Here is a 22,628-nt window from a genome sequence, read left to right as displayed (position 1 = left end):
ATTACCCTCTCACATGTTGTCTCATGGTGACCTGTAGGATATTACCCTCTCACATGTTGTCTCATGGTGCCCTGTAGGATATTACCCTCTCACATGTTGTCTCATGGTGACCTGTAGGATATTACCCTCTCACATGTTGTCTCATGGTGACCTGTAGGATATTACCCTCTCACATGTTGTCTCATGGTGACCTGTAGGATATTACCCTCTCACATGTTGTCTCATGGTGACCTGTAGGATATTACCCTCTCACATGTTGTCTCATGGTGACCTGTAGGATATTACCCTCTCACATGTTGTCTCATGGTGACCTGTAGGATATTACCCTCTCACATGTTGTCTCATGGTGACCTGTAGGATATTACCCTCTCACATGTTGTCTCATGGTGACCTGTAGGATATTACCCTCTCACATGTTGTCTCATGGTGACCTGTAGGATATTACCCTCTCACATGTTGTCTCATGGTGACCTGTAGGATATTACCCTCTCACATGTTGTCTCATGGTGACCTGTAGGATATTACCCTCTCACATGTTGTCTCATGGTGCCCTGTAGGATATTACCCTCTCACATGTTGTCTCATGGTGCCCTGTAGGATATTACCCTCTCACATGTTGTCTCATGGTGACCTGTAGGATATTACCCTCTCACATGTTGTCTCATGGTGCCCTGTAGGATATTACCCTCTCACATGTTGTCTCATGGTGACCTGTAGGATATTACCCTCTCACATGTTGTCTCATGGTGACCTGTAGGATATTACCCTCTCACATGTTGTCTCATGGTGACCTGTAGGATATTACCCTCTCACATGTTGTCTCATGGTGCCCTGTAGGATATTACCCTCTCACATGTTGTCTCATGGTGCCCTGTAGGATATTACCCTCTCACATGTTGTCTCATGGTGACCTGTAGGATATTACCCTCTCACATGTTGTCTCATGGTGACCTGTAGGATATTACCCTCTCACATGTTGTCTCATGGTGACCTGTAGGATATTACCCTCTCACATGTTGTCTCATGGTGACCTGTAGGATATTACCCTCTCACATGTTGTCTCATGGTGACCTGTAGGATATTACCCTCTCACATGTTGTCTCATGGTGACCTGTAGGATATTACCCTCTCACATGTTGTCTCATGGTGCCCTGTAGGATATTACCCTCTCACATGTTGTCTCATGGTGCCCTGTAGGATATTACCCTCTCACATGTTGTCTCATGGTGCCCTGTAGGATATTACCCTCTCACATGTTGTCTCATGGTGACCTGTAGGATATTACCCTCTCACATGTTGTCTCATGGTGACCTGTAGGATATTACCCTCTCATGTTGTCTCATGGTGCCCTGTAGGATATTACCCTCTCACATGTTGTCTCATGGTGACCTGTAGGATATTACCCTCTCACATGTTGTCTCATGGTGACCTGTAGGATATTACCCTCTCACATGTTGTCTCATGGTGACCTGTAGGATATTACCCTCTCACATGTTGTCTCATGGTGACCTGTAGGATATTACCCTCTCACATGTTGTCTCATGGTGACCTGTAGGATATTACCCTCTCACATGTTGTCTCATGGTGACCTGTAGGATATTACCCTCCCATGTTGTCTCATGGTGACCTGTAGGATATTACCCTCTCACATGTTGTCTCATGGTGACCTGTAGGATATTACCCTCTCACATGTTGTCTCATGGTGACCTGTAGGATATTACCCTCCTCACATGTTGTCTCATGGTGCCCTGTAGGATATTACCCTCTCACATGTTGTCTCATGGGACCTGTAGGATATTACCCCTCTCACATGTTGTCTCATGGTGACCTGTAGGATATTACCCTCCTCACATGTTGTCTCATGGTGACCTGTAGGATATTACCCTCTCACATGTTGTCTCATGGTGACCTGTAGGATATTACCCTCTCACATGTTGTCTCATGGTGCCCTGTAGGATATTACCCTCTCACATGTTGTCTCATGGTGCCCTGTAGGATATTACCCTCTCACATGTTGTCTCATGGTGACCTGTAGGATATTACCCTCTCACATGATCTGTGAAGAATGTAGCTCATTATAATGTTTTATTATGGGTATGACCATTGTGTAGTGGTGATGGTGGATATATTACTGGTAGTGGGCGCTGCAAGAACACAAGGGAATCATTCTCCTGACAAATAATAATTTTAGCTTCAGGAAGGTTTACATTTTGTACCAGTATAAGTGTAGAGGTCCAGCCTTGTATTGAGGAAGTCCTTGTATGGTATTACCAGCTTCTCCACCACATATTTATGACTCATTGTTGATAAAGTTCTCATTCCTGCATATTTATACAAGTTTGACTCTTGTGAGCTTCGATATGACGAGAAGATATGAGAGATGGAGCATTAATTATAATAATAATTATAATCTTATCAGATGACAATAATTACAATAATTGATATTATCATTATTAATAATAATATTATTCGTTATGATAATAATACTGAGTGTAGTTTGTGTACCTTCATAATGGTGGCACCTCTGATGGTTGGTTCAGTACTTGGACGGGTGACCATGTACACAACGTCCCTCTTGGCTAGGAGGACCTTGACACCATAATTATACCGTTACGACGGCGATTATCCTGGAGTGATTTGACCTTAACAAGGGTCAAACATGCTGCTTGATCCAGTCCTGTGACTGACCTTAACAAGGGTCAAACAACCTGCTTGATCCGGTCCTGTGACTGACCTTAACAAGGGTCAAACATCCTGCTTGATCCGGTCCTGTGACTGACCTTAACAAGGGTCAAACATCCTGCTTGATCCGGTCCTTTGACTGTACCTTAACAAGGGTCAAATATGCCGCTTGATCCGGTCCTGTGACTGACCTTAACAAGGGTCAAGACCAAGACATCATTACTCAAGACGAAGCTATATACATGTATATATATATATATATATATATATATATATATATATATATATATTATATATATATAGATATATATATATATATACATATATATATATAATATATATAGATATATATATATATATATATATATATATATATATATATATATATATATATATATATATATATATATATTATTAAAATATGACCGAAAAAGTAAGATTAATAATTCTAACACGAATTTTTCTCAATCTTTCGTACATTTCTTTTCACTGTTGGAGGTAAATCAAAAATTAATTCTCCAAAATTCATTTTTATTTCTAGTCTGACGCGACACGAGCGCGTTTCGTAAAACTTATTACATTTTCAAAGACTTTAGTTTACAAATACACAACTGAATAGAACTTACGCATCTCCGATTTTATATCTACATTTGAGTGAGGTGGATGGGGTTAGGTGGCATTAATAGGGTACTAATTTCATCAACACAAGACAGAACAAGAGGTGGTATTAATAGGGTATTAATTTCATCAACACAAGACAGAACACGAAACAATGGGTATTGAATAGAAGTGTTTGTATGAAAGCCTATTGGTCCATATTTCTTGATGCTTCTATATTGGAGCGGAGTCTTGAGGTGGGTAGAATATAGTTGTGCATTAATTGGCTGTTGATTGCTGGTGTTGACTTCTTGATGTGTAGTGCCTCGCAAACGTCAAGCCGCCTGCTATCGCTGTATCTATCGATGATTTCTGTGTTGTTTACTAGGATTTCTCTGGCGATGGTTTGGTTGTGGGAAGAGATTATATGTTCCTTATTGGAGCCCTGTTGCTTATGCATCGTTAAACGCCTAGAAAGAGATGTTGTTGTCTTGCCTATATACTGGGTTTTTTGGAGTTTACAGTCCCCAAGAGGGCATTTGAAGGCATAGACGACGTTAGTCTCTTTAAAGCGTTCTGTTTTGTGTCTGGAGAGTTCTCATGAGTAGGCTGGCCGTTTTTCTGGTTTTATAGTAAATCGTCAGTTGTATCCTCTGATTTTTGTCTGTAGGATAACGTTTCTATTAACAATATCTTTCAGGACTCTTTCCTCCGTTTTAGTGAGCTGTGGAAAGAAGTTCCTGTGAAATAGTCTAATAGGGGGTATAGGTGTTGTGTTAGTTGTCTCTTCAGAGGTTGCATGGCGTTTCACTTTCCTTCTTATGATGTCTTCGACGAAACCATTGGAGAAGCCTTTATTGACTAGGACCTGCCTTACCCTACAGAGTTCTTCGTCGACTTGCTTCCATTCTGAGCTGTGGCTGAGAGCACGGTCGACATATGCGTAACAACACTCCTCTTGTACCTGTCTGGGCAGTCGCTGTTGGCATTTAGGCACATTCCTATGTTCGTTCCTTAGTGTAGACTGCAGTGTGGAAACCTCCGCTCTTTTCCATTGACTATATATAGATATATATATATATATATATAATATATATATATATATATATATATATATATATAGTATATATTTATATATAGTATATATATATATATATATATATATATATATATATATATATATATATATAAACACGTAATCACGTGTTTATTTTCGTGATATACACACACACACATATATATATATATATATATATATATATATATATATATATATATATATATATATATCTATATATATATATATATATATATAATAGATATAGATATATATATATGTATATATATATATATATATATATATATATATATATATATATATATATATATATATATATATCTATATATATATATATATATATATATTAGTATATTTTGGTAGCAGTCTTTCCTGTAGACATATATTATTAAATATGACCGAAAAAGTAAGATTAATAATTCTAACACGAATTTTCTCAATCTTTCGTACATTACGCTTCACTGTTGGAGGTAAATCAAAATCAATTCTCCAAAAATCAATTCTCCAAAATAAAATAAGTTTTACGAAACGCGCCTGTGTCGCGTCAGACTAGAAATAAAATGAATTTTGGAGAATTGATTTTTGATTTACCTCCAACAGTGAAGCGTAATGTACGAAAGATTGAGAAAATTCGTGTTAGAATTATTAATCTTACTTTTTTCGGTCATATTTAATAATATATATATATATATATACTATATATATATATATATATATATATATATATATATATATATATATATATATATATATATATATATATATATATATATATATATATATATATATATATATATATATTATTAAATATGACCGAAAAAGTAAGATTAATAATTATAACACGAATTTTCTCGATCTTTCGTACATTTCTTTTCACTGTTGGTGGTAATTCAAAAATCATTTCTCCAAAATTCATTTTTATTTCTAGTCTGAACGCGACACTTGAGCGCGTTTCGTAAAACTTATTACATTTTCAAAGACTTTAGTTTACACATACACAACTGAATAGAACTTACACATCTCCGATTTGTTTATATCTACATTTGAGTGAGGTGGATGGGGTGAGGTGGTATTAATAGGGTATAAAATTCATCAACACAGACAGAACACGAAACAATGGGTATTGAATGGAAGTGATTGTAGAAAGCCTATTGGTCCCATATTTCTTGATGCTTCTATATTGGAGCGGAGTCTTGAGGTGGGTAGAATATAGTTGTGCATAAGTAATCATGATCAAACAAGATTAGACTGGTTACGGGAAGCTGTTTGACGCATTCTACCTGAACTGTTTGACAGCTCAGACTTTGTTTCTAATTATAATCTTGTAGTTTGTGTACTAACTATATGATTAAATTTATAAATGAAATTTGTCATCAAATGATTTAATAATTATATGCAAAAGGTAGTCTCAGCATTAATGATTCTACCCCCCAAGGGATGTGCAGGGAAAATAATCTAAATATTATGTAGAAGTTTTACAGTCCACTTCTCTAATATTCTTAGATAAATTATTTATATTACTATTATATCAGATTATATGCTGGAGTGTTTTCCCCCACACTCATTGAAAATCTTTGCCAGAGGTACTCTGAGGGTTTGAGACACTTGGAGAGCCTAAGGCACCTCTGAGGGCCTGATGCACTCTGAGGGCCTGAGGGCACTCTTAGGGCCTGAGGCCGTGAGGCACTCTGAGGGCCTGAGGCACTTTTAGGGCCTGAGGCACTCTGAGGGCGTGAGGCACTCTGAGGGCCTGCTCTGCCTGGTTTAACTTCCAGGGTAATACATTGTCTGGTCCAACAGCTTTAGTGTCGTCTAGTGATGTTTGTTATTTCTTTACTTCCTCTGTTGTCACATTAATATTTGTCTGTCTCTCATCTTGGGTCATCTCCTCTTCTAACATTGGGAGTTGCTCAGGCTCGGTTGTGAACACTCCATGGAAACTGGTGTTCAGTACCTCGCAGATTTCCTTGTCAGTTTCTATATATGCCATTTTTAGCTTTTCCTTAGGTCTTGTCATTGGTCGTTCACTGTCATTTTCCTTTTTATATGACTATGTATTTTCTTGGCTGTTTCTTTGATTTAATAGCAATATCGTTATCATAATTTATTTCGATGCTCTTTTTATATTTTATGTATTGGTTCCTTGCTCCTTTGGGCCTATTCCTCTTTTCATCTGTCCTTTGACCTCTGTACTTCCTTCCACTCGCTCCTGCTATTCATTATTGCTCCTTGGCACTGTACATAACCCATAAGTTACTATATTCTCTCATACATTTTCATTTATTGTTGGTATAACAGTCTTCAGCCTCCTGACATCTCCATTTGACTTGGTTATCATTTCCTGCATTGTCTTTCCTCTAACTTCTTTCCACCCAGTGTACAGTTATCAGATACTATCTTATCCTCGTGTGGTCCCCTTTTCTATTGTCAGGTCTTCTTTCGTGACCCCTTGTCTTGTGGTCATAGTTTTAAGTCCAGTCATATAATCAAACAATAGGACACAATGACCACTGACTCCTAGTAGTATTTTATGTTCCAATTTCGAGGTTTTCCTCATTCTGAGAAAAGATCGGGTTTAATTGTTTTGATGTATCTTCAATTTTTCTTGTGTTATCCCTCACATGTCATGTTAAGAAATTTCTGTCTACACCTTCCATTAATTTTGTTCTCCACGTTTCTTCCTCACCACGGGGATTCCTTGATTCCCAAACCACTCTCTCTTTGATTTAGATGCCTCATGACTAGTAGTTTTGCTCTTGTTATGTGAGCTGCTATTGCTGCTCTCTGAAGTTCATCTATACATGGCTTGTTGTTGTCATCATTATCCTGTCTGGGTCTTCTGCTCTTTGGTGGAGGAATGTAGATTACAAGGACCACTATCCTTTTCTCATATACTGTTAGAGTCCCAGTAATGGAGCCTGTGTATCTGTTTGCTCTTTAATCCTTCCTGTTCCTCAAACTTCTACTTTTGCTTTCTAAGGGTGTCGTCTCGCCTTAATGTCTCTGCATCCTTTCTTTCCTTATTACAGGAATCCCCCCATGAAATTTGCATCCTAGATATTTTATTTTAGTTTCCACTATTGCAATTATATCAGGTACTTTTTCATTTAATTTTTATTTTATTTCCTCTGCTTGTTTGTTACTACATCAGCATTTGTGTACAATACAGTGAGTATCTACTTGGATACTCTGTTACCAAAATTCACAGAGCTATTCAGTTTCAACTAATGTGTGCTGCACATGAGAGATGGATGCAGTCCTCCTTGTGATGAGTAATTGTGAGGTGGGAAATGTCCAGTAGTAAGAAGGTAGATGACAGTCAGAGGGGGGGGGGGGGGTATGAGCACATTCGTCATCATAGGAATTCTATCACAAAACTATATGGAATATACTAACAACCTCATATCCTAGCATAAATAGGGTGAAGAAAAATTATATCCATAAGTTGCTGTCTTTATTGCATATATTAATTGATCCAGGTACAGTTGTAAACATTAGTAACCACCTAACCTAACTTGGTAAGCCCTAATGGTATGTGTCAGTGGAACCAGGAGAGCCAGGCTTCTTGACCTCTCTCTCTTGAGAAGATCATTCATCACTGTCTCCTGGTTCACTGCCGGCCACCAGTGGGGTCCTAGTTGACTCCCTCGCCGCCAGAGGCCCGTGGTTCAGACTTCTACCACTGGAGAGTATACTCTAGGGCCCTAGTTGACTTACCTCGCCGCCAGTGGGCCTGTGGTTCAGACTTTCTACCACTAGAGGGTACTATGGGGACCCCTAGTTGATTCTCGCCGACAGAAGGCCCGGGGTTAACACCGGAACTAGAACCCAAGTGTGGAATAGTCAACCGATCACTTAACAAATACAAAGACAATAATGCCCAGAAAAGCTGCATCATCACACGTTGATGAGCGTTAGGAAAGGACTAGCGAAGACAGTCATTGTACAGAGTATACCCATGCCCACAATGCCCCTTATTCCCCAAGAGAGACCTGTGAGACCTTCTCTTATCATGCATGCCCTGGGAGGAAAGTCCCATGTTCCCCTTCTCTTGCGTATCTCAGGGCGAACAACTGTGGAGGTCTTTAGGGACTAGGGGATGTCGAATGTGGCGCCCGAGCCAGCGGACGGGGAGAAGTTTTCACCGAGCTGAGCGTAAGCGTTCCTTGCCGTCGCTGTCCCTGATCTTCTTGAAGAAGCTGTCGTTGAGGCCATAGAGAGTAGCCAGCGGCCTCACACGGCAGAGCTTCCGACTCCCAGGCGCAGGTCAGCGAGTCCTGTGTAATATGCGGCATCATTATTGTCCTGGCTCTTGTACTCTACTGTCCTGGCTCTTGTACTCTACTGTCCTGGCTCTTGTATTCTACTGTCCTGGCTCTTCTACTGTACTGTCCTGGCTCTTGTACTGTACTGTACTGGCTCTTGTACTCTACTGTCCTGGCTCTTGTATTCTACTGTCTGGCTCTTGTATTCTACTATTCTGGCTCTTGTATTCTACTATTCTGGCTCTTGTACTCTACTGTCCTGGCTCTTGTAATTCTACTATTCTGGCTCTTGTACTCTACTGTTCTGGCTCTTGTACTCTACTGTCCTGGCTCTTGTATTCTACTGTCCTGGCTCTTGTAGTGTACTGTCCTGGCTCTTGTATTCTACTGTCCTGGCTCTTGTAGTGTACTGTCCTGGCTCTTGTATTCTACTGTCCTGGCTCTTGTAGTGTACTGTCCCGGCTCTTGTACTCTACTATTTTGGCTCTTCTACTGTACTGTCCTGGCTCTTGTACTCTACTGTCCTAGCTCTTGTATTCTACTGTACTGGCTGTTGTATTCTACTGTCCTGGCTCTTGTACTCTTCTGTCCTGGCTCTTGTATTCTACTGTCCTGGCTCTTGTACTGTACTGTCCCTGGCTCTTGTACTCTACTGTCCTGGCTCTTGTACTCAACTGTCCTGGCTCTTGTACTCTACTGTCCTGGCTCTTGTACTCTACTGTCCTGGCTCTTGTACTCTACTGTCCTGGCTCTTGTACTCAACTGTCCTGGCTCTTGTACTCTACTGTCCTGGCTCTTGTACTCTATTGTCCTGGCTCTTGTACTCTTCTGTCCTGGCTCTTGTATTCTACTGTCCTGGCTCTTGTACTCTACTGTCCTGGCTCTTGTACTCTACTGTCCTGGCTCTTGTATTCTACTGTGCTGGCTGTTGTACTCTACTGCCCTAGCTCTTGTATGTCTACCGTACTATACTCTACTCTTTTTACACAATAATTCGATTATTAAATTGAATTATATGTGTACTTGCTACATGGTCTATTCAGCTTGGCGTCTTTTTCTGATAATTACACTCGTGGGTGTACATGTCACCTGGGTGTACAATATCACCTGGGTGTACATCACCTGGGTGTACACCCTGGTGATATGTACTGGGTGTACATATCACCTGGGTATACATATTACCTGGGTGTACATCACTTAGGTGTACATCACCTGGGTGTACACATCACCTGGGTGTACATATCACCTGGGTGTACATCACCTGGGTGTACATCACCTAGGTGTACATCACCTGGGTGTACACATCACCTGGGTGTACATCACCTAGGTGTCCATCACCTGGGTGTACATATCACCTGGGTGTACATCACCTGGGTGTACATCACCTAGGTGTACACATCACCTGGGTTTACATCACCTGGGTGTACATCACCTAGGTGTACACATCACCTGGGTTTACACCATCTAGGTGTACACATCACCTAGGTGTACATCACCTGGGTGTACATGTCACCTGGGTGTACATCATCTGAGTATACATCACCTGGGTGTACATCACCTGGGTGTACATCAAATGCGTGTACATCACCTGGGGTGTACATTACCTGGGTGTACATCACCTGGGTGTACATCACCTGGGGTGTACATCACCTGGGTTTCATCACCTGGGGTGTACATCATCTGTGTGTACATCACCTGGGTGTACATCACCTGGGTGTACATGTCACCAGGGTGTACATGTCACCTGGGTGTACATCATCTGGGTGTACATCACCTGGGTGTACATCACCTGGGTGTACATCACCTGCGTGTTCATCACCTGGGTGTACATCACCTGGATGTACATATCACCTGGGTGTACATCACCTGGGTGTACATCACCTGGGTGTACATATCACCTGGGTGTACATCACCTGGCTGTACATCACCTGGTGTACATCACCTGGGTGTACATCACCTGCGTGTTCATCACCTGGGGTGTACATCACCTGCGTGTACATCACCTGCGTGTACATCACCTGGGTGTACACATCACCCTGGGTGTACATATCATCTACTCACCTGACTAAAGATGGTATATTGAGGGCAGATAAAGCTGAAAGTGAAGGTAGTCTCTTTGGTGAAGTTGGCAGGGTAAAGCTGTTGAAGTGGCAGACACACGTGGAAGATCTGGCAGTCGTTGTCCTGGTCAGCGTAGTATCCGTACACCTGAGGGGGAAGGTACTCTTAGTCTGGCAGACACCTCAGTTACCCTCTGTATATGTCTGTTATTGTTGTGGCAGACACCTCAGTTACCTCTGTATATGGTCTGTTATTGTGTGGCAGACACCTCAGTTACCTCTGTATATGTCTGTTATTGTTGTGGCAAACACCTTCAGTTACCTCTGTATATGTCTGTTATTGTTGTGGCAGACACCTCAGTTACCTCTGTATATGTCTGTTATTGTTGTGACAGACACCTCAGTTACCTCTGTATATGTCTGTTATTGTTGTGGCAAACACCTCAGTTACCTCTGTATATGTCTGTTATTGTTGTGGCAGACACCTCAGTTACCTCTGTATATGTCTGTTATTGTTGTGGCAAACACCCTCAGTTACCTCTACATATATTTGCTATTGTTAAGGCAGTACACTAACATAGATGGAATTACAAATAAAGCAAATGAGCTTGGAGAACGGGTACTAGAGGAAAACCCAGGACATAATAGCCCTCACAGAAACAAAGCTCTCGAAAACGATAACAAACGCAGTGTTTCCCACAGGACTATTATGTTATGAGGAAAGAGAGGGAAGGAAAAGGTGGGGGTGGTGTAGCTCTGCTGGTAAGAAAAGGCTGGGATTTTGAGGAGATGGATATTCAGGGCTGTGAAGGTTTCAGTGACTACATAGCAGGTACCGTAACAAATGGAGGGAAAAAAATTATAGTCGTAGTCATATATAATCCACCACCAAATGACAGAAGACCTAGACAGGAATATGATAGAAACAACATGGCCACCATTAACATAATAGAAAGAGCAGCTTCTGTTGCTAGCAGGAATGGATTTGGACTACTAATTATGGAAGACTTTAAACCATGGGAAGATAGATTGGAAGAACAGAGACCCGCATGGAGGACCAGAAACATGGAGAGCTAAGCTGCTGGATGTGGCAACAAGAAACTTTCTAAGCCAGCACATCAAAGAACCAACAAGAATGAGAGGAGAAGATGAACCAGCAATGCTTGATTTGATATTTACCCTAAATGAATGGGATATAAGGGAAGTTAAGATGGAAGCGCCCTTGGGAATGAGTGATCACAGTGTATTGAACTTTGAGTACCTGGTGGAGCTAGGACTTATCTACCCAAAAAAGAACTAGGAATCAAAAGGCTGGCATACCGAAAGGGGAATTGTGAACAGATGAGAAGTTTCCTAAGTGAAATACCTTGGGACACAGACCTCAGAGACAAGTCTGTACAGGGTATGATGGACTATGTTACCCAAAAGTGTCAGGAGGCAGTAAACAGGTTCATCCTGGCCCAAAGGGAAAAATCCGAGAAGCAACAGAAGAATCTATGGTATAATAGGGCATGTATGGAAGCGAAGAAACTGAACAAAAGGGCGTGGAGGAACTTCCGGAATAACAGAACACCAGAAAGCAGAGAGAGATACCAGAGAACCAGGAATGAGTACGTCAGGGTGAGAAGAGAAGCAGAGAAAAGTTTTGAAAATGATATAGCAAACATAGCCAAGACCGAACCAAAGCTACTCCACAGTCACATCAGAAGGAAAACAACAGTGAAAGAACAGGTATTGAGACTTCGAACAGGCGAGGACAGGTATACAGAGAATGACAGAGAGGTGTGTGAAGAACTCAACAAGAGGTTCCAGGAGGTCTTCACAATAGAACAAGGTGAGGTCACTGTGCTAGGAGAAAGGGAGGTAAACCAGGCGGCCTTGGAAGAGTTCGAAATTACGAGAGAGGAGGTCAAGAAACACCTGTTGGATCTGGATGTTAGAAAGGCTGTTGGTCCAGATGGGAGTCTTTGACACAGTGCCACACCAGAGACTAGTGCGAAAGCTGGAGATGCAGGCAGGAGTGAAAGGGAAGGTACTCCATTGGAAATGGGAGTACCTAAGTAACAGAAGGCAGCGAGTCACTGTGCGAGGTGAGGTCTCAGACTGGCGAGACGTCACCAGTGGGTCCGGCAGGGTTCAGTCCTTGGACCCATACTGTTTCTTATATATATAAATGATATTTCAGATGGTATAGAAAGATCCTTTCATTCCTCTCATTGTTTGCTGATGATGCAAAAATTATGAAGAGGATTAAGATGGATGAAGACTGTATGAAACTACAAGATGACCAATACAGACTGCATGAATGATCCAACAAATGGCTACTAAAATTCAACCCAAGTAAATGTAAGGTAATGAAACTAGGCAGTGGAAACAGGAGGCCAGACACAGGATACAGAATGGGAGATGAAGTCCTTCATGAAACGGACAGAGAGAAGGATCTAGAAGTTGATATCACACCAACCCTGTCTCCTCAAGCCCACATCAAAAATATAACATCTGCTGCGTACGTGAGGCTGGCTAACATCAAAACTGCCTTCAGGAACCTATGTAATGAATCATTCAGAACCTTGTATACCACATATGTAAGACCAATCCTGGACTATGCGGCCCCAGCATGGAGCCCGTACCTTGTCAAGCACAAGGCGAAGCTTGAAAAAGTCCAAAGGTATGCCACTAGGCTAGTCCCAGAACTAAGAGGCATGAGTTACGAAGAAAGGCTGCGAGAAATGCACCTCACGACACTAGAAGACAGAAGAGTTAGGGGAGACATAATCACTACCTACAAAATTCTCACAGGAATTAACAGGGTAGATAGAGATAAACTGTTTAACACTGGTGGTACGCGAACAAGGGGAAACAGGAGGATACTGAGTACCCAAATGAGCCACAGGGAGGTTAGAAAGAACTTTTTGAGTGTCAGAGTAGTTAACAGATGAGATGCATTAGGCACTGATGTGGTGGAGGCTGACTCTATACACAGTTTGAAATGTAGATATGATAGAGCTCAGTAGGCTCAGAAATCTGAAAACCAGTTGATAGACGGGACCAAGGAACCAGAGTTCAACTCCCGCAAGCACAATTAGGTGAGTTCACACACACACACACACACACACACACACACACACCTACCCGTCCACTGCAGCTGAAGGTGTCGACAATATTTGTCCTGATAAGGGTAGCATTATCTGGAAGACGAGACTGGAGGCTACCCACAGGCGCAGTCGTTCTCAGCAGCCGGGATCCTGCGGGCGCTGTTCTCAGCAGGTGGCCGATCTGGGCATCTTCCAGGACGGCATTACCACTGGGGAACACCTGGGGTAGCGTCTGGGGTCGAAACCCAAGCTGGATGGGGTTGGCTTGGGCACCAGCGAACACTGTCACAGAAAACGTCAATACAAGTCAGTGGATAACTTTGACTTCTGAACACTTTTATATCCTCGGCCAGTTATACCCGACTGCCCTTCCCCTATTTCCCCTCGTTAATCCCCAGAGACTCTGATATTCCCCTTCGTTAAGCCCCAGGGACTCTGATATTCCCTTTCGTTAAAATCATGGCGCTTTGATAATTTGGGCCCCTAATATTATATTGACACTACTCACCGTGGAGGATGGTGAAAATGCTCACCATGGAGGATGGTGACAATACTCACCATGGAGGATGGTGACAATACTCACCATGGAGGATGGTGACAATACTCACCATGGAGGATGGTGACAATACTCACCATGGAGGATGGTGACAATACTCACCATAGAGGATGGTGACAATACTCACCATGGAGGATGGTGACATTACTCACCATAGAGGATGGTGACAATACTCACCATAGAGGATGGTGACAATACTCACCATGGAGGATGGTGACAATACTCACCATAGAGGATGGTGACAATACTCACCATAGAGGATGGTGACAATGCTCACCATAGAGGATGGTGACAATACTCACCATGGAGGATGGTGACAATACTCACCATGGAGGATGGTGACAATACTCACCATGGAGGATGGTGAAAATACTCACCATAGAGGATGGTGACAATACTCACCATGGAGGATGGTGACAATACTCACCATGGAGGATGGTGACAATACTCACCATAGAGGATGGTGACAATACTCACCATAGAGGATGGTGACAATACTCACCATGGAGGATGGTGACAATACTCACCATAGAGGATGGTGACAATACTCACCATAGAGGATGGTGACAATACTCACCATGGAGGATGGTGACAATACTCACCATAGAGGATGGTGACAATACTCACCATAGAGGATGGTGACAATACTCACCATAGAGGATGGTGACAATACTCACCATAGAGGATGGTGACAATGCTCACCATAGAGGATGGTGACAATACTCACCATGGAGGATGGTGACAATACTCACCATAGAGGATGGTGACAATACTCACCATAGAGGATGGTGACAATACTCACCATAGAGGATGGTGACAATGCTCACCATGGAGGATGGTGACAATACTCACCATGGAGGATTGTGACAATACTCACCATAGAGGATGGTGACAATACTCACCATAGAGGATGGTGACAATGCTCACCATGGAGGATGGTGACAATACTCACCATAGAGGATGGTGACAATACTCACCATAGAGGATGGTGACAATACTCACCATAGAGGATGGTGACAATGCTCACCATGGAGGATGGTGACAATACTCACCATAGAGGATGGTGACAATACTCACCATGGAGGATGGTGACAATACTCACCATGGAGGATTGTGACAATACTCACCATAGAGGATGGTGACAATACTCACCATAGAGGATGGTGACAATGCTCACCATAGAGGATGGTGACAATGCTCACCATGGAGGATGGTGACAATACTCACCAAGGAGGATGGTGATAGCCAGCATCATGGTGAAGATCTGGTCACTAGGTTACCTCTCAACAAACCTGTAAACATGACAACGTTGAATAATTAAGTGTTTCAAGATAATTGTTGACTCATGTTATCATATTAATGTTTGTAATATAACCTTCAGTTGACTTCAGTTATCATGCACACTATTAGTCACAGTACCGGGGTTGAGGAACCAATAAATCGACTACACATGAAATGAAAATGACGACTTTTGGTTCATGTTCTGGACCCTTATGATGAGAACATTTTGGTCTGTTCTGGACCTTTATTATGAGATCATTTTGGTCTGTTCTGGACCCTTATCATAAGAACATTTTGGTCTGTTCTGGCCCTTTATTATGAGAACATTTTGGTCTGTTCTGGACCCTTATCATAAGAACATTTTGGTCTGTTCTGGACCCTTATCATAAGAACATTTTGGTCTGTTCTGAACCTTTATTATGAGATCATTTTGTCTGTTCTGGACCCTTATGATGAGAACATTTTTGGTCTGTTCTGGACCCTTGTGATGAGAACATTTTGGTCTGTTCTGGCCCTTTATTATGAGAACATTTTGGTCTGTTCTGGACCCTTATCATAAGAACATTTTGGTCTGTTCTGGACCCTTATCATAAGAACAATTTTGGTCTGTTCTGAACCTTTATTATGAGATCATTTTGGTCTGTTCTGGACCCTTATGATGAGAACATTTTGGTCTGTTCTGGACCCTTGTGATGAGAACATTTTGTTCTGTTCTGGACCTTAATTATAAGAACATTTGTTTGTCCTGGACCCTAATTATAAGAACATAAGAAATCAAACCTGAAACCACCCACCCTGTTTCCTAGTCAGTATTTATCAATTTCTTTCCTGAAGCTAAATTTTCTCAAATTTATATCTATTCCTTCTTATTCTTGTGTGGTGATATATTTAATACCCGATTATTATGAGAAAATCTTTGCAGCAGGACGGGGATGGGAGCAGCGTCCTGGGTGACCCCAGACGCGCACCGTGACCCCCTGCACCACGATATGTTAATAAGACCACTACGGGTTCTCCATAGCCCGTGCTACTTGGAACTTTTTGTTCCAGGTAGCGAATCTTAAACAACAACAACAACACGATATGTTAATTGTTACACAACCTGGTGTCCGCCAGGATCCACTAGCAGGCGCCGAGCTGAATATGAGCTAAGTTTTACATATAACACTCATAATGTTATATGTGTGGTAATGGTAATGGTTGTAGGTAATGGAGTGTCCCAAACGCTTCCGTCAGATACACAGATAAATCACAATACCGTGATATTCTATTTGCCATATTTCAAACATCTTTTCATTGATTTTTTTGGCATTACATTCCTACTAATCATGATCCCTTCTGCGATCATTTTTCCTCTCAGACTTCACATTTTCATCACTATCCAGCTGATTTCCAGTGACTGTCATCATAACCTGGCCACAGAACTCTACATTCGTCGGCATTAAACAGCATTGTCAATCTTACGACTATTTAAAATGCCCACTAAATAGTCCTGAAGTAATTTTCAGTCTTCTCCTAAATAGATTTCCCGCCCCCAATTTTTGTATCGTCTGGAAGTTTGCAGATACCGCTGCTCGAGCCTAAATCTCAATCGTTTATGTATATATATATATATATATATATATATATATATGCGAACAAGCCTGAATGGTCCCCAGGACATATGCAACTGAAAACTCACACCCCAGAAGTGACTCGAACCCATACTCCCAGAAGCAACGCAACTGGTATGTACAAGACGCCTTAATCCACTTGACCATCACGACCGGACAAAATGAGGTGATAGCCGAGGCTATATGAACCACCCCACCGCCGGCACTCGGATAGTTATCTTGGGCATAGCATTTTACCAAATCACCTCATTCTTTGGGGCACACGTGAGGAACACAAATGCGAACAAGCCTGAATGGTCCCCAGGACATATGCAACTGAAAACTCACACCCCAGAAGTGACTCGAACCCATACTCCCAGAAGCAACGCAACTGGTATGTACAAGACGCCTTAATCCACTTGACCATCACGACCGGACAAAATGAGGTGATAGCCGAGGCTATATGAACCACCCCACCGCCGGCACTCGGATAGTTATCTTGGCATAGCATTTTACCAAATCACCTCATTCTTTGGGGCACACGTGAGGAACACAAATGCGAACAAGCCTGAATGGTCCCCAGGACATATGCAACTGAAAACTCACACCCCAGAAGTGACTCGAACCCATACTCCCAGAAGCAACGCAACTGGTATGTACAAGACGCCTTAATCCACTTGACCATCACGACCGGACAAAATGAGGTGATAGCCGAGGCTATATGAACCACCCACCGCCGGCACTCGGATAGTTATCTTGGGCATAGCATTTTACCAAATCACCTCATTCTTTGGGGCACACGTGAGGAACACAAATGCGAACAAGCCTGAATGGTCCAATTTTTGTGTTCCTCACGTGTGCCCCAAAGAATGAGGTGATTTGGTAAAATGCTATGCCCAAGATAACTATCCGAGTGCCGGCGGTGGGGTGGTTCATATAGCCTCGGCTATCACCTCATTTTGTCCGGTCGTGATGGTCAAGTGGATTAAGGCGTCTTGTACATACCAGTTGCGTTGCTTCTGGGAGTATGGGTTCGAGTCACTTCTGGGGTGTGAGTTTTCAGTTGCATATGTCCTGGGGACCATTCAGGCTTGTTCGCATTTGTGTTCCTCACGTGTGCCCCAAAGAATGAGGTGATTTGGTAAAATGCTATGCCCAAGATAAACTATCCGAGTGCCGGCGGTGGGGTGGTTCATATAGCCTCGGCTATCACCTCATTTTGTCCGGTCGTGATGGTCAAGTGGATTAAGGCGTCTTGTACATACCAGTTGCGTTGCTTCTGGGAGTATGGGTTCGAGTCACTTCTGGGGTGTGAGTTTTCAGTTGCATATGTCCTGGGGACCATTCAGGCTTGTTCGCATTTGTGTTCCTCACGTGTGCCCCAAAGAATGAGGTGATTTGGTAAAATGCTATGCCCAAGATAACTATCCGAGTGCCGGCGGTGGGGTGGTTCATATAGCCTCGGCTATCACCTCATTTTGTCCGGTCGTGATGGTCAAGTGGATTAAGGCGTCTTGTACATACCAGTTGCGTTGCTTCTGGGAGTATGGGTTCGAGTCACTTCTGGGGTGTGAGTTTTCAGTTATATATATATATATATATATATATATATATATATATATATATATATATATATATATATATATATATATATATATATATATATATATATATATATATATTATTAAATATGACCGAAAAAGTAAGATTAATAATTCTAACACGAATTTTCTCAATCTTTCGTACATTACGCTTCACTGTTGGAGGTAAATCAAAAATCACTTCTCCAAAATTCATTTTTATTTCTAGTCTGACGCGACACGGGCGCGTTTCGTAAAACTTATTACATTTTCAAAGACTTCACAAATACACAACTGATTAGAACTTACGTCTCTCTGATATTATATCTACATTTGAGTGAGGTGGGAAGGGTGATGTGGCATTAACACAAGACAGAACAGGAGGGGATATTAATAGGGTATTAAAAGTATCAACACAAGACAGAACAGAAACAATGGGTATTGAATAGAAGTGTTTGTAGAAAGCCTATTGGTCCATATTTCTTGATGCTTCTATATTGGAGCGGAGTCTTGAGGTGGGTAGAATATAGTTGTGCAATAATTGGCTGTTGATTGCTGGTGCTGACTTCTTGATGTGTAGTGCCTCGCAAACGTCAAGCCGCCTGCTATCGCTGTATCTATCGATGATTTCTGTGTTGTTTACTAGGATTTCTCTGGCGATGGTTTGGTTATCTCTTCCCATAACCAATCTTCCCGTAAATTTGTTCCAGACATGTGCGCCTGTCAGTCATCCCTGTGGTTCCACTGTGACAGATCCGGTGTTGTTCGGAAATATACTGAGTTTGCACTCCTCAGCCGTGAGCTCCGGTATTCATCTTCCTCCTACTCACCTTACTTGTAAGCCCCTTCTTCAATCTCGCTCCTTAGACTACGCACTCACCTATAATGATCTCTTCACTTTTCCGGCAGTCCAGTCTGCCATGTTCCTGTGCAATTCTAATGTGGCGGCTGAGACGGTATTCACTATGAGATGCTCTGTCATTTCCCTCCGTGCACCTCGGGGCAGTATTTCCTGCACAACAATAACCGTATTCGGGAGACGACATTGGTCCCCGAAGAATGGCTCGTGACGGGTTTTCTTAACCCTTAGAAACCTCGATACTCAAGGGACTTTCCCTGAGGATTTTTCGTCATAATTGCCCAGAGATGTTGTGTTTACAAAACTCTTTGAACGTAGGGTTAATGAACACCTCACGAGGCCCCTGGAACGTAATCGCTCCTTCTCCCTATCACCAAGTTGGCTTTGACAAGTGTGGCAGCACGGCGGATATCTTTGTGGACTCTACATTCGTCCTTCCTAACTCAGGTCACATTTGCTAAAAGATAAGAGTCTTTAACTAACACTGAGAGAGGCAAGAGTCAGCAGCAACAAAGCCAGAACTCATATTGAACATGTTGTGTACGAGAGACGACTAAGCAAGAGGCGTCCATGGAGAGCAGAGGCAACAAAGATCATTTGGAAGACTTCCAAGTAATAGGATGATTGAAGTTCCTAACATGACGGAACACGTTTTTGTGTAATTTGAATAATTCATCAGGAGTAGGAAAGTTTCAGTGAAAGTTCAGTAAAAGTAATTAAACAGAAGTAGCCCTGGAGCCAAGGCGAGAGAATGACTAGTGAAGAGGAGAATGTTAGAAGCAAGAAAATGAGATGGGTGGGTCCCGAAGGAAGGAGGTGGCAACACTTCTCTTGAGGGCTCATCATTGGGGCCCTGTATTGAACAGTGAACACTGGTATTGAACAGTGAACACTGTATTGAACAGTGAACACTGTATTGAACAGTAAACACTGTATTGAACTGTGAACACTGTATTGAATTGTGAACACTGTATTGAACAGTGAACACTGTATTGAACAGTGAACACTGTATTGAACAGTGAACACTGTATTGAACAGTGAACACTGGTATTGAACAGTGAACACTGTATTGAACAGTGAACACTGTATTGAACTGTGAACACTGTATTGAATTGTGAACACTGTATTGAACAGTGAACACTGTATTGAACAGTGAACACTGGTATTGAACAGTGAACACTGTATTGAACAGTGAACACTGTATTGAACAGTGAACATTGTATTGAACTGTGAACACTGTATTGAACAGTGAACACTGTATTGAACTGTGAACACTGTATTGAACTATGAACACTGTATTGAACAGTGAAACACTGTATTGAACAGTGAGCACTGTATTGAACAGTGAACACTGTATTGAACAGTGAACACTGTATTGAACAGTGAACACTGTATTGAACAGTGAACACTGTATTGAACAGTGAACACTGTATTGAACAGTGAACACTATATTGAACAGGGAACATTGTATTGAACAAGTGAATACTATTGAACAAGTGAACACTGTATTGAACAACTGAACACTGTGTTAAACAAATGAACACTGTATTGAACAACTAAACACTGAATTAAACAAGTTAAAATCAACCATGTGAGCACAAAAAGGAAAATACAAACTGATGAACATTGAAAAGATGAACACAACATTGAACAAGTGAACATTAGATGCGAAGCACATGAACATTAGGCACTAAATCGGTGAAAACTATATATTGAACTGGTCATCATCGAGCATTAAATAGGTGAACAAAACAACCCATAAAACTGGTGGATCCACATGGCTTCCTACTCTCTGCGACCTTAATGCTGCGTTTGCTATTTGTGCCAGCAGGACCCAGCTCTTGGACCCCGCCTTTGCCTCTCAAACCCTCGGTTCGCTAAGGTACTGACTCCTGACCTATTTTTCTTCTACCTTATCTGCCGCATATTTCTCGCACACATTCCGAGGAAGCAGCTGCCTACCTCCGAGGTACCCATTAACTGCTTAGGAGAACAGGAAAATTAGGTGAAAGAATCTCCTGCCCGTTGTTTCTGCCTCGAACTGGGGATAAAACACGGGCTTTGGGACTACGATCCAGGAGCGTAGTCCACTCGGCTGCGAAGACCTGTTATATATTAATACCTAAACGGGGTTGTGTATTAGCTCTTGGGTCCCGCCTGTCAACCAAGAGTCACGTGGTGTAGGAAGTTCCTCACCCCCTGGGTTCTGGCATCTATGGGATCCGTGTTTATGGTCATGTTTCTCTACTGAAGAAGTTCCCGCCAATACAACAACGACAGAGTTGGGTTGATGGTTCTCTTCTGTGTTCCTTGTCCTCAGAGTTCTTGGTGTTCTGTGTCTAGATGTACTCACCTAACAGTGCTCGCCTCTCTCTGCTTGTTGGGGTTGAACTGCAGCTCTTGGGTCAGCGGGAAGTATGATGATGTTCCATGTGTAAGAACTCAATACCTCATATAAGGAAGAGTTCGTTAGCGAGCCTCAAGGTGTTGTTGACCACATGGGTCAACAACACCTCTAGCAAGTGTACTTGTAGGGTGTGGCTGTCTACCTTATGAGCGAGGGTGAACGTCTTGAAGGGTGTGGCGGTAGAGTTAACACCCTGAGTGTAGCAGAGACTGGAGGGTGAACTACTTACGGTAGAGTTAACACCCTGAGTGTAGCAGAGACTGGAGGGTGAACTACTTACGGTAGAGTTAACACCCTGGGTGTAGCAGAGACTGGAGGGTAAACCCTGGGTGTAGCAGCAACAGCAGGTGAAGGAGCGACTTCTGGAGAGCTGATGGTTGACTGTGAGAGACCCAGAGCTTCCCAGGTTATATATACCAGGGGCGAGAGGGGCTCCAGTGTCTTGACCCATCACCACCACCCCTCCCCATCACCACCAACCCTCCTCATCACCACCACCCCTCCCCATCACCACAACCCCTCCCCATCACCACATCCCCTCCCCATTACCACCACCCCTCCCCATCACCACTACCC

At 42.4% G+C, this 22,628-nt stretch overlaps 1 pseudogene; it reads right to left on the bottom strand.

Moving 5' to 3' along the window:
* Positions 1–8,131: 8,131 nt before the first annotated feature.
* On the bottom strand, positions 8,132–22,426 carry LOC138349982 (uncharacterized; annotated as a pseudogene).
* Between the last annotated feature and the right edge of the window lie 202 nt (positions 22,427–22,628).

The sequence above is a fragment of the Procambarus clarkii genome, chromosome 43 (genome assembly GCF_040958095.1).
Source record: "Procambarus clarkii isolate CNS0578487 chromosome 43, FALCON_Pclarkii_2.0, whole genome shotgun sequence".
NCBI lineage: Eukaryota > Metazoa > Arthropoda > Malacostraca > Decapoda > Cambaridae > Procambarus > Procambarus clarkii.
The sequence above is the reverse complement of the archived record's forward strand: the minus strand, read 5'-3'. Positions and strand labels throughout refer to the sequence as shown.